The sequence below is a fragment of the Balearica regulorum genome, chromosome 2 (assembly GCF_011004875.1).
Source record: "Balearica regulorum gibbericeps isolate bBalReg1 chromosome 2, bBalReg1.pri, whole genome shotgun sequence".
Classification (NCBI taxonomy): Eukaryota; Metazoa; Chordata; class Aves; order Gruiformes; family Gruidae; genus Balearica; species Balearica regulorum.
This window is the reverse complement of record NC_046185.1, coordinates 73013565-73026234: the sequence shown is the minus strand read 5'-3', so window position 1 is coordinate 73026234 and position 12670 is coordinate 73013565. Positions and strand designations below refer to the sequence as shown.

The window sequence follows — 12670 nt, the reverse complement described above, 5'->3', positions numbered from 1 at the left end:
TAAAGCTTTTGAGAAAAAAAAAAATAATCAGTGACAATTAAGTCTCTGTTCAATACTCTGCTCTTTTTCCCAGACATCAAGAGACTGCCGCTAATATATGATCACATCAGGAACTCCTGCTGCCTAGTACCACTGTGTTCCAGACAGAACAATTCAGGAACTGTTCACATATAACCACCTAATTTGTAACTAATGGTTTGTAAGTTTGTTGTGGACTTTTTTGTCTTCCCCAGTTTTTATGGGGAAATGGCACTTCTTGAGAGAGAGACGAGACTGCATCTATAGATTCAGAATATACATGTCACTGATGCAAAGTATTTTTCTTGAATTCTTCCTTCAAAATGTGACTCCTTCAGTCCTAAAATCCCAAAGGTAAGCCCACCTGCTAGTCTCTTCTTTAAACCATGTATGGTGGTATTTACAATGTATATTTACCATGTACACATATGTATGTATATATATGTATATACATTATGCATGCATATATATATATATATATAACCACACACAGATGTTGCTGCATCTGAAAATTTTACCCCAAATCTGAGTTCTTTAAGGTGACTTCAAACTAAGGCTAAATGCCAAATGACGTTTATAAACCCCTTAAGTGCTTTCAACAGTTTTATCTGGTGTCTAAAGATTTGGCTTTGGTAGGGCTTTATCAGAGTTCAGGAGTTATAACTTAATGCCAGAAAAATGATAGCGATTGCGGCATGTCTGTAAATGTGAGTTAACTAAGCATTACACGTGTTATTACGTCAATAGTCTATTCTGCTGTGAAACGTCTTACAATTCTCACCCAAAGAATAAAAGGAAAACAAAAAAAAAGAAGACCTATTTCTTCAAGTCTAGTGGGAATACAATGAGTAAAAGGTCAATCAGACTTCCAATAACTAATAGCAGTTACATCAATGACTTTTGTGGTTAAAAGAAATTACTCTCTTTTTTTTTTCCAGTTTCATTTTAAAAACAATTACTATACTTTTACATTTTTTATTACATATTAATATATAATTCAGTGTCTTGGAAAATTTTGTAACTATGAGACTGAGGTTGATCTTCAGACTCTAAAGTAACTACACTTGACTTTTGGGACTTCAGTGAAAACACTTACCAGACTAGGCTACATTTATTTTGGAAATCATTGCTATAAAGCATAAAATACAACTTTTTTTTTTTTACCACATTACATAATATAAAAAGGACAAAGGAGGCGGCCAACATTTCGAATTGCCAACAACTTCATTTGACTTCATTTGAACTTCCACTCTCCACAAAATGTCTGATGAGGAAACACATGCAATTGATGCAAACCCACAGACAGGCATTCTCTTCCTCAGAAATACGAAAGCCTAAGATGGGTCATCAGAGTTCATCAGCAGTCCCCTGGAGAGGGACTGTTCACAAGGGCAGGGAGTGATAGGACAAGAGGTAATGGCCTTAAGCTGAAGGAGGGTAGATTTAGATTAGATATTAGGAATAAATTTTTGACTGTGAGGGTGGTGAGGTACTGGAACAGGTTGCCCAGAGAAGCTGTGGCTGCCCCCTCCCTGGAAGTGTTCAAGGCCAGGTTGGATGGGGCTTTGGGCAACCTGGTCTAGTGGAGGGTGTCCCTGCCCATGGCAGGGAGGTTGGAACTAGGTGATCTTTAATGTCCCTTCAAACCCAAACCAGTCTATGATTCTAATTCAACAGCAAAGTTGCATATTAACTCACCTGCTCAGGTCACTCTTCTATGTAAGATGAAGGTAACCTCTGTCCAACTAAAATTATGCCTCTCATGATATAATTCTATGGAAGGTATTTTTATTCATTTTACTTCCCAGAAGTGGAGTTTATAACCCAGAATTTGATGTTTGATATTGTTCATATAATTTGTCTGCTATAAAGCTGTTAATGGTAGCAGAATGATCTAAACATTTTGATCTTGCAAAGCTTACTTTTTATGACATGCTGTTAGTACTGAATTCAGCAGAATTATTTCATTTGTTTTAAGGATATTCAAATTGCCACTGCATGTGACTACAGCTTTTATCTTCTGAGAACCTAAAGCAAGACTTTCTCATTGCTCTGTTTGCCTGGTTAAAGCAGGCTGAACCGCTGTCAATAACCACTCCTAGATCTCTGCTTCTAAAGGGAAAGTTCCTTGTTTAGATTCATTACCATCTGTGAAAAAAATAGATTTTTCTTCCTATTGTACATTTATGTATACAAGTTGAACTGTACCTACTTTTTGTTCATTGAAGTCTTTCTAGATTTTGTGTGCTCCTCTAGTTTTTCCTAACATGGATGGATGTATGTAATGACAGCATCTTCAACTCAGTCTTAAAATCACCACCAAAATTGTACAAGAGCAATCCCAGCACAGATCTTTGTATGCCACTGTTAGGTCACCTATATTTTGAAAAACAGCCAGTACTTAAAACATTTTATGCCTAGCCATTATTTAATTAGAGACAAAAATTTACCTGTCTAGCATAAGATAATGTCCCTTTTTCTTACAAACATAATCAAAACCTCCTAAAAACCTGGATGATATATGCCAGATTTTTTTCCCAATATTTTAAATAAAGTCTTCAAATAACTTCAAAGACCAGCTGAGAACTTTAAGCAGAAACTGTGTTGTTGGTCAGATGATGTAATTCTGTTTTTCTAAGCACATGTTTCTGTTCTGACTACCCTGAAATGCTTCCCCCCTATGTAGGATATTGCACACTCACCTGCAACTCCCAAGCTCACTCTTCGTTGCATTTTCAAAGTGATGCTCCCTGGTGACACTTTTACAGCAATCATGAAGAACTCCTATTTTAAGGGATATATTGCATGTGTTTATCAGAAGCTTTCCAGTTTTGGAGCTGAGATCCCTCACAGCTTGAGATGAACACCATCTGGTCCTGGCAGTTCACTAGAATTAAGAGTCCCAAATTGTTCTGTGAATTCCTCCCTTGAGATTTCTTCCTTTCTTAACAGCATACTAAGGACTAAGGTTTCCCTTCGGTGAAATCTCCTTGGGATGAGAATTTCAACAACTGACATCTTTAGCCTAGTTTAACTGCTTCAGGCAATTAGCTTTTCTTCAGTCATGTCATCTGTCTTTAAACTTCCTTTTCCCATTGATCTCTCTGTACCTAGAGGTCCATGGAAACAAGTGCAATCCTTCTGCCTCAGACACATGTTCATACTTCTTGTGTGGTAGCAGTATCCATCTCTTTACTGTAACGAAGAAAAATTCTTTACTTGCAAGATTAGAAGTTAAAATGGAATTTTTCATCGGGCTTGAAGATAGGAGACATTTTGCAACTGGAAAAACACATTGATAGAGCTTGTACAGACACATGAAATCTAAAAGTCTAAAAGAACCAAAAAAGGGCCACTGTGATCAGCTGATTTAACTCCCTTGCAGCACAAGCTGAGCTGCTTTCTGCTGCCTGAGTTTACTTCTGAATCCACGTTTGGGTTGGAACAACGAGGTCCAGAAAACTGCCCTGCAGGATGCTCCCTTCTAGCCCACAGACTTTGCCCTCTAGAGTAAAGGGGTGGGTTACAGCAATGTGGGCATTATAGAAGATAAAGATACCTTATGTACATCCAGTCGCACAGCAAAATGAAAATGGAAAGGCCGTAAGGAAAGAGGCAGAATCTGAAGAGAGCCAGCATTGCAAAGAGAAGTACATGGCTGACCAGTGGATACATATAAAAAAATCCTTTTGGTTAAAGAAGACAAAAATGTTGGTGGCAAGGTCAGAAGGAAGGGAACTGGAGGAGGTTAATCAAAGCATGAACAAGGGCATGTGTAGTAGGCTAGAAAGGCAAAGACACACTTTGACCAGATGGGTCAGCATGCGAAATGGCCAGCAACGTGCAGTGGTTAACCAACTTCACACAAAAGACACTATGTCCTCTTCAAAGATGAGCAAACTCTCACTAGGAACTTTAGAGGAGGCTTTGCCCTAGAAAAGGAAATTTGGGTACTCTGGTTTATCTTCTCCCAAGGATATAAGCCTGAACACTCATAAGCTCCAGTTGGTCCTACTGGGCTCCCACATTTCTGAACACTGCGTTGTGGGAGCCTGTGAGCAACACTTTCTGGCTATCAGGAAAGCTGTCTTCTTCCTTTTCTTGGAAGTCAAGTCAGAGATCAGACCAATTTTCTTTTAATGACAAGAAGCCTGCTGCCAAGTCCAGATGCTCCCATAAGTGACCTTGTTAGACTTGGATATGACAAAGCGGACTCTACTGGCCTCTGTCCTTGCAGACCCACTGAACACTGGTCTCCCATCCCAGGAGCCTCTGGGTTGTGCATATATATGGGTGCATCTGTCCCCCTTTCACATTTACACCTCAATTTTTCTCCACAATCACTCCTTTTTGTCCTTTTTCCTTCAATACAGTGACTCATATACAATATTCAAAATTATTTTCAAAGCTGCTGAGTTAAATGAACAGGCCACAGCTTACCAAACCCTGACAGAGAAATTTGAGGCAAGCTGATAAAATCAAAGACACATACCAAAGGTGTAATGGAAATACAGAATCCTCTGTGTGAAAGTACTTTTGAATAAAGAAGGCATTTCAGGAGAAAAACTGATCTCCTAATAGTGGATGGTCTTTTCTACTCTTCAGCTTTTTCTTCAATAGACCTGAATTAAATCCACCTAAAGAACACACAAAGCTTTCCTCCTCTTTGAACACCAATGGGTCAAAAACTAAAAGCAGCTCTGAATTACAGTTCACACGTGGCACTGACAAAGCCATGCACTTCCCAGAAAGCCCTGTTAATACTTGTACAGCACACACTACTAAAGATATTAATGGGCTCTAACTAGTGGCATTTAATTCAGCCTCTTAATACACTTTAAGCCCAAGATTAGGTGCCTCCTCTAAAATCCACATCACTATTTGACTCCAGATCCCCAGAACACAGTTCTTGTGTTGACATCAGAGATGTCAAGCACTTGGAAACTTGGGACAGGTCATTTCAGAGCTGGTGTTCTGAGAGTTAAGTGACCCAAAAAAACAGGTCTTACACTCCTGGAGGCTGGAGCTGAAATCAATGGATTCTTTGTTGTGTTTTTTTTTTTTTTTTTTAACCTAGGGTGCAAAGCAAAATAAGAAGTAGGTTCATGGAGTCCCCAGCAGAGAAACGTAAACTTGTGCCCTTCCCTCTGTGTACTGCATAACATGTTCTGCTTCTTACCTTCTTACCCACGCCCACAGCCTGGGGACCAAAGCAGTTATTCTGGTTATGTGCCACTAAAATCACACTGTTCCGAAGTGACCTGCCAGAGGACAAAATGACAGTCTCTAGAAGCCAAGGGCAAGGATCCTCATTTCAGATTAAGTCACAAGACCATTTTTCTTTTCTAGATGTGACTGTATCTCTATGAAGGATGTCTCCTTTCTTTCGGAGACACTACACTCATTCAAGGCAGTAGTTTCACAGTGGAGGTGGTGCTGAATGCTCTGTAAGCAATAGGGTTTCAGTTAAAGTAGAGACAGAGTTTTTGGCTCTTGGAGAAGCACTACACCAGTAAGTCCTAAGGACTCCAGATGTTTATCCAAAGAAATGTCATGGCAACAGCCTCTCTGACACAGTTCCTCTGTGCTGCAGCATGCTTCAGGGGTTGTCATAATGACCTTCTTATTTCTGCCATTCCTCTCCACTCCAGTCCCTAGAGGTCTGCAGCTTTGGCTGACTTAGCTTCTTCGCAGTACTTCTGAGACTTGATCACGACTCCTCCAGTATTGCTGCTGTCCTGTTCCAGGGCTCTGGATTGTTGCAGACCACGTTTCAGGTAACAAGCCACCTCCTTGATGAATGATCTCAACACCTCACTATAAGCTTCCTGGAGACTGGATGCTTTCAACTGGAAAGTTGGGGTGCCAAAGATTTTAATCACCTCAGAAGACCCTTTGATCACTGGACAAATGGTACTGCTGAGCTGCCACTTAGATACAAGGATGCTCCCTTGCTCTGATTATGTAGTTTCTCATACCCCTGACTATTCCAGATCATAGGCCTGCATCAACTCTTACATCAGAGCGCTCAAAGCCAAAGGGACTTGATGCCATCTATTATAGAGATGAGAGGCTGGGATAAGCAGGGAAATGTTTTCCACATTTATTTTGAATGATTTAACAACCCAACAATACTCACATCTCAAATTTTGGTTCGTGCCCATGTCCACATAAAACTGTGTTACTGCTAACTGGCAATAAATAGGATAGGATAGGATAGGATAGGACAGGACAGGACAGGACAGAATATTTCAGTTGGAAGGGACCTACAACAATCTTCTAGTCCAACTGCCTTACCAATTCAGGGCTAACCAAAAGCTAAAGCATGTTATTACGGGGAGTCTCCAAATGCCTCTTAAACACTGATAGGCTTGGGCAATCAACCGTCTCTCTAGGAAGCCTGTTCCAGTGTTTGACCACCCTCTCGGTAAAGAAATGCTTCCTAATGGCCAGTCTAAACCCTCCCTGCTGCAGCTTTGAACCATTCTCACAGGTCCTATCACCGGATCCAGGTAGAAGAGCTCAACACCTCCCTCTCCACTTCCCCTCCTCAGGAAGCTGTAGCGAGCAAAGGACTATAAGAACCATATTAGGGGCAAGCTAACATGAATGGGAGCTGGAACAACATGCTAGAAGTGTCTGAAGAATTAGTTTGAGGCATACCATTTATTCTGGTATTTTAATTTCACATTTCATTTTCAGGGTGGCCTATTTTAGCTATAAGCAGTCAGTTTTCCTTAATGGGTCGGAGTTTTGCAATCCCATGATTTCCTACAGTTGCTCATGCATCAGTGGCTTTTCCACCTGATTGCCCAGTGAGACCTCAGAGGTGCAAATATATGATTCAGACCGGAAAGTGTAACTTCCAGTAACAGTTAACAGATTCATCCTTTGAGCAAACACTTCAGTAAGACTTGGGATTCAAGCTTGCAGCAGCTACAGTGATGGATGCAGTATCCTTGGGCACTGTTGATTAGGTACTGTGCTCCTTTTGCAATCTCACAATATATTCATCTTTCCAAATCAAACATTTTTGGGCAGCTTTTTACACCTATTTTTCAGAAAGCTCCTCTGGGTCATACTAGTATCAAACCAGGGAGGGATGGGGGAGGGAATCAACCCACTGATTATGCCTTTTGTTTCTTTCTGGTCTCAGACCAGATGCTGCTCTTCCCATGTAGTGAGCCTGCAACAAGACTCTTCAGGCACTGCTCTCCAGAGCATTTCCAGTATCACGTAGCTGAGCACACCCAGAGGCTTAACACACCGCTGGGGCATGTTTCTGTGGATTTCACGTAGACTGCCCGTGAAACAACCATGTGGACAGGAGAAAAGCACATCACTGACCCCAAGGCCTCCTCACCAGCAACTCTCACAGAGTAAACGGGCATAATCATTTTGTCTGTAAGCTCTCCCATTGCCATTTCAAGCAGGTTTTTTTTCAAATAACAAAGAAATTGCTTCTTAACTACAAAGTGCCTGTTCCTCAGCAGCTCTGCTCCCTTCTGTCAGTTTTCCATGCACCCCCAACGTGATGCTGGGTACAACAGCTGGTATTAATGGGGTGACACAATGTAAGAAGTCAGTTAATGGACAAAATACATGAGATGCACAAACAGCACATTCTAGGTGATAAAAAAGGCACAGCTTGGCCCCTAATTTGAATCAGCTTGCAGAAGAATCAGCTGATGTATGGGTATACCTGAGTAGCAGAAAGTTCTTTTGCCCAACAGACTCAGTTTCACTGATGTGTATAAAAATTAATACGCAGTTATTTATATATTATACTTTATAATAACTTGAGTAATAATCATTGGCTGCACCTATGCTTAAAGCCAGGACTACACTTAAATGATTACCTAAAGATGGATCCTTATGTGTGAGAATCTTAAAATGCCTCACACCACTGATTAACAATTGTGCATCGCAAAGAGAAGTGAGGCAGACAAAGGTTAAGAGATGCGTCTTAACCTTTTCTAACAACCTGTGGTTGTTAACCTTAAAAGTGCCAGGGTGGTAGCTAAAATATGCAAACATCAGCTAAAATCAGCACAGCTCCTCTGAAGGAAGGAGGATACCTACTTGTCTGCTATTCTACTGGAAGCTTAAAATAACCTCTACAAAGAGCATATTACAAAACCAAAAATTAAATCATTATCCAGCAAAACAAACACCTGGAGGACAAATGGCTAAAACTGCCAACTGAGGCTTGATTCTTTAGCAGTGTCAAACGCCTTCTGCTCCTACCTGACTTCTCGAGGATGGTGGTGTTCCAGGTCAGAAATGAGGGGCTCAGGAAGATCAGTAGAACAGGCCAAATGCAATGCTGAACTCCCAGGGGAGCTGGTGGGATACCACTGGTGGGAATGAGATGGGCTGTCAGCCTTCCACACAAGCTAAAGGAAAGGAGTGCAAGTGTCAGAAAAGAAACTGTTTCTTCTTTTACTTGCTTTAATATACGTAGTCTTTAAATCCAGGGCATCTTCTTAGGGAATAGACAGAAAGGTACAGTTAATGGCTCCAAGGACACTTCAGGTTATTATTTCTTTTTATAGTTAGCTGCTATCCATAAAACTGAACTAGTTAAAATAAAGGAATGTGTTACCATTTTTGGATAACAACAGAAATATGGGATTTTAGAAAATGCTTGTTTGGAAAAGAGGTTGAATGACCTCATGCATTTCTCAATTGCCCTGCAAACTCTCTTCTCAGCTCCTCTTAACTCACCAACCTACTCACCTACCCAAACACAGGAGAGATGTATTAGTTCTCCATCATACTTGATATAAAGACTGTATTTTCATGTTTGCTCTTAAAGACTATCTCTTTCCAGCCCAGTTTCCTGCAAGCTATGCTAATTCCTCCAGGCTTCTTAAAATATTCTAGAAACATCACTGGTTTATCTTAATTACTATCTCAGTTGGAGTCACCAAGCTACTATCTTCTTCGATTTTGTTGTCTCTGCAAATACAAATAAAACTGTACTTCACTGATTCTCTACAACAAACTAGGTAATACGTGCATCCACCTCTTACACAAAGAAAGAAAGAATTAGCAGACACAGCATTCAGAAAGTATTACTTTGCCAGAAATCAGAGTGGTGGGGCAGAATGTCAATGATACACAGGACTTCACCTACACTCCTGGGATTGTACAAAATTTTCTGGAATATGAAAAAAAAGTTAAGGTCATTGTGTGAAACAAGTTGACTCCCTCCATATTACTGTGAATGACAGGAGCATTTTAGTAAATGCTCTTTTAAAGTTATATAAATTTTCAGATTTATCTTAATTTGGTTTCATGAAAACTGAAACTTGTGGAGCAAAGATAATTTAACATAGCTTTAGCAGCTAAGTACTTTGAGGCAGGGATTTTTTAACCTTTTTGGGTAACATTCATTTCTCTCCTTGACATGAAAAAAGCTTAAAGACTACATAAGAACCTGGGACTTCTTGGAGGTCTGACTCCATTTTTCTCCTTACCTAATATGTACTATTTCTTCACTATGCCAAACTTTGACCTCCACTGCATAGTACAGTCTTACTAATGTTGTTTCTGTCTATGAGTTTTATACCACTTCCTCAAAATGGATGAAACAAGCATTTTTTTTGTTGTGATGGACACCAAAATCACCCCTTTAGGCTTCCTTGCAGGGAATGCTTGGTCCTCAGCTCTCACACAATTCCTCCTAGCTTTTGTGGTCCATCCGTCCCCAGTGGTGGGAACTTCTCCCAAGAGCATGTAGACTGTTATCTATTCCTTGATGTAGCTGAGGCTTGGCTGCTTTGAAAGGTTTGGCTTCTCTTTCTTTCCTCCCTCCCTCTTCATTCCCAAGCTGAAACTTAAAACATAGGCCCATGGATGGTGGGCAGGGAGGGAGGAAATCCCCCATCCAAACATCTCAGAGTCCCCTACTGTCAGGTTCATTAATCTGCAAATGCACACAATGCTACATTTTTTCAGATCCAGGTTGTAACTGGTAAGATCTTCAGGACATGGAGTCTCTCATCTTTTCAGGTGATACTCTACTCCCTAAAAGGGCTGAAATGCCACATCCAAACTCATTTCTCCAATGCCTACTCAAATCACACAAGCACAGCCAGGGTTGCCGGGCCTTGTCAGCACTCCCTGCTCACAAAGCTGACAACCTACCTTCAGATAAATGGAAAATAAGGATGTTTTCTAATATTTTTTCACATTTATTTCATATATTCATTTTAGATACTTAGTGAAATCTGTTAGATGGTCCTTATGCTTTTTTGTTGACTATCCCAGAATGCTGTGCGCACCTTTATTACTCAAGAACCATCTCAAAACTTTTTGTATATGTGCTTTTTAGTCTGCTTTCCTGAGGAAAACTGTTTCTTCAATCACATTGTTTGTCAGCCCCTTCTCCTAATAATTTTTTTACCCCACTGGTCAATATCAGTCAGATTGAAAATACAGGTGAGTTCCTGAAGATGTGAAAATTCTGCAAGTTCTGTGAAAATAAGAGGTCCAACTAAAGGGAGGAGACTATATTTGAGTTCCTAATAAGTGAAAGACTGGCAAAACCAGCCCTATCTGTTCCAAGAAGCAGCACCTTACAGAACTAATCAACTTACACAGATTTGTACAGTTAAACATGTAGGGAACAAGGAGAAGAACTACAGTGTGCACGTGTACCTGCACAGAAGGTCTGGAGAAAAAGGGAGATTAAGGGGTATGATGGAAAAAAGAGGCATTGCGGAAAGTGGCACTCAGGACTTTGGAAGGGGACAAACTATAGCAGTGACAGATGGCCACGAAGTCTCAAAGATGAGCGGGTATTATTCTGGAGGGCAGCACATTATATGGTACTCAGCACACAAACCCATAGGACATCAAGCTTCATGGAGATCCACTTCATAAGGTCACAGAAACCCTGGTCATACTCCACGTTACTGTTATTCCTGACACTCCTGTTATAAGTGCATAGCTGAGTGGCATTACATGACCAAACATCCGGGTTGTGCTATCTGCAGTATTATATCCTATGCACTTCTGCCACAGGCCAACTTCTTGGTCAGTTGGTGCCTCTGTGGCTTCAGCAGGCATCCACCCAGGACAAACATCATGTTGGGTAACTGTTCCCTAGTGTCAGGGGCACATGTGAGAACTTCTCACTTTCTTTCCTGGTAGGGTCTGAAGTAAAAGCAGTAGGGCAAATCACTAGAAGAAAAGGCTTCCTTAAGCTGAGGACTTGCAAAAATTTAAAACTGATATGAAACACTACAAAAGCAGAATAGTGAGTCAGCCCACTTTGACCAAATGTCAGCAACTACAAAAGGCCCTTTTGTTTTCAGGGGTCCAAGAAATGGCCCTTTTCTGAGATACCTTCCTGTGGTTACCCTAGTACACACTGTGTGCAGCTTTCAGGCCACCTAAAATTCTAGAAATGCATCAGATCCATTTTCCCTCCAATTAATAGTACTATCCGTACCTGCCAGTCAGAGGAATTTATGTTTTTATTTGGTAGAGAGTGGAATGTTAATCACTTTCACTATTTTGCTATCACTGAAGTCAACTGGAATTATTACAAAATGATGAATTAACGGTAAAATAATTTTTTCCTTGGATCGTATTTGCTTCAAATATTCTTGCCAGAGCCAGGAATCCACAAATTTCAAAGAGACTTGCCAAAATAGATTTTGTCCTTCTGATAATTTGCTCACTGGAGCATTTCTACCTTCAGTATTATCAGGATAATGACTGTGACCTGGATTTCACAGAAGGAAGGTTTGCAAGGAGAGACAGTATCTTAGTAGACAGTGATATAGCTGAAGATAGGAGATGAGATTTCAAGGATACAACCCTGATATCAAACCCAATTTCACAATGCTGCTGCTGCAATCCGAGGGGCAAACTCTCTTCCCACAGACAGGCAGGGACGTGGGATGGACGCACAGGTTCTCTTAAGGAGTCAGCAAAAGTTGTAACCCCCACTGTGGTGGATACCAGCGCCTGAACAAGCTTTCCTTCTTACAGAGGGAAAGAGCTGGGCTCCTACAAGAAGTCTTGGGTCTTCCACTCAGACATATTCTCAGTCAGCTTCTTTTTACTTCAGCTTCCCTTTCAAGTTGTAAAATTGTTGTAAAATTACAACACACCCTTCCAGTAGCTTAGCACAGACCTTCAAGCCAGCACCAGTAGCGCTCTATCATACTCACGCTTTTTTTTATCCTGCCTATCCACTTACTACAGAAATCCACAAAAGAAGCCTTCCATGAGGCAGCCCTGTCTGATGAGCTGCGTGGGGTGGCCTGTCTCTTCAGCCCAATGTACTATAAACCTACTGCTTTCACATTCTGGGCCGTGTTGTTGTTGACTCAATTGTAGCACCACTACTTCTCCCAGTTGTTAGTGTGAGGTTCTTTAAGGAGCAAGTAAACAATTTCGTCACATTAACAGCATTTTTATGGCATACGCTGCTTGTAAAAGCACTAGTGTTGAGGGAAGCAGCCTTCTATCAACCCAATGCTTTGAACAAAAACCAGGCTCTGTGGGTTTATTAGAAGGATTTACAGTACATTATCTAAGGATCGCTAATTGCAAACTAAGCTCGAGACATGAATCAAAACTTCAAGCTACAATATTCAGTAACAGCATAAAATGCATTAGGCTTTTCAATAAA

The 12670-nt window shown here is 40.8% G+C and overlaps 1 long non-coding RNA gene across 1 annotated transcript in view; it reads left to right on the top strand.

The window, feature by feature from the left end:
- The first annotated feature begins 250 nt into the window (after window positions 1-250).
- LOC142600428 (uncharacterized) overlaps window positions 251-12670 on the top strand; it is a 42771-nt gene continuing 30351 nt past the window's right edge. The window contains exon 1 of the long non-coding RNA XR_012833901.1: window positions 251-372. This is a non-coding gene — a long non-coding RNA (uncharacterized LOC142600428). The remainder of the gene's footprint in view (window positions 373-12670) is intronic.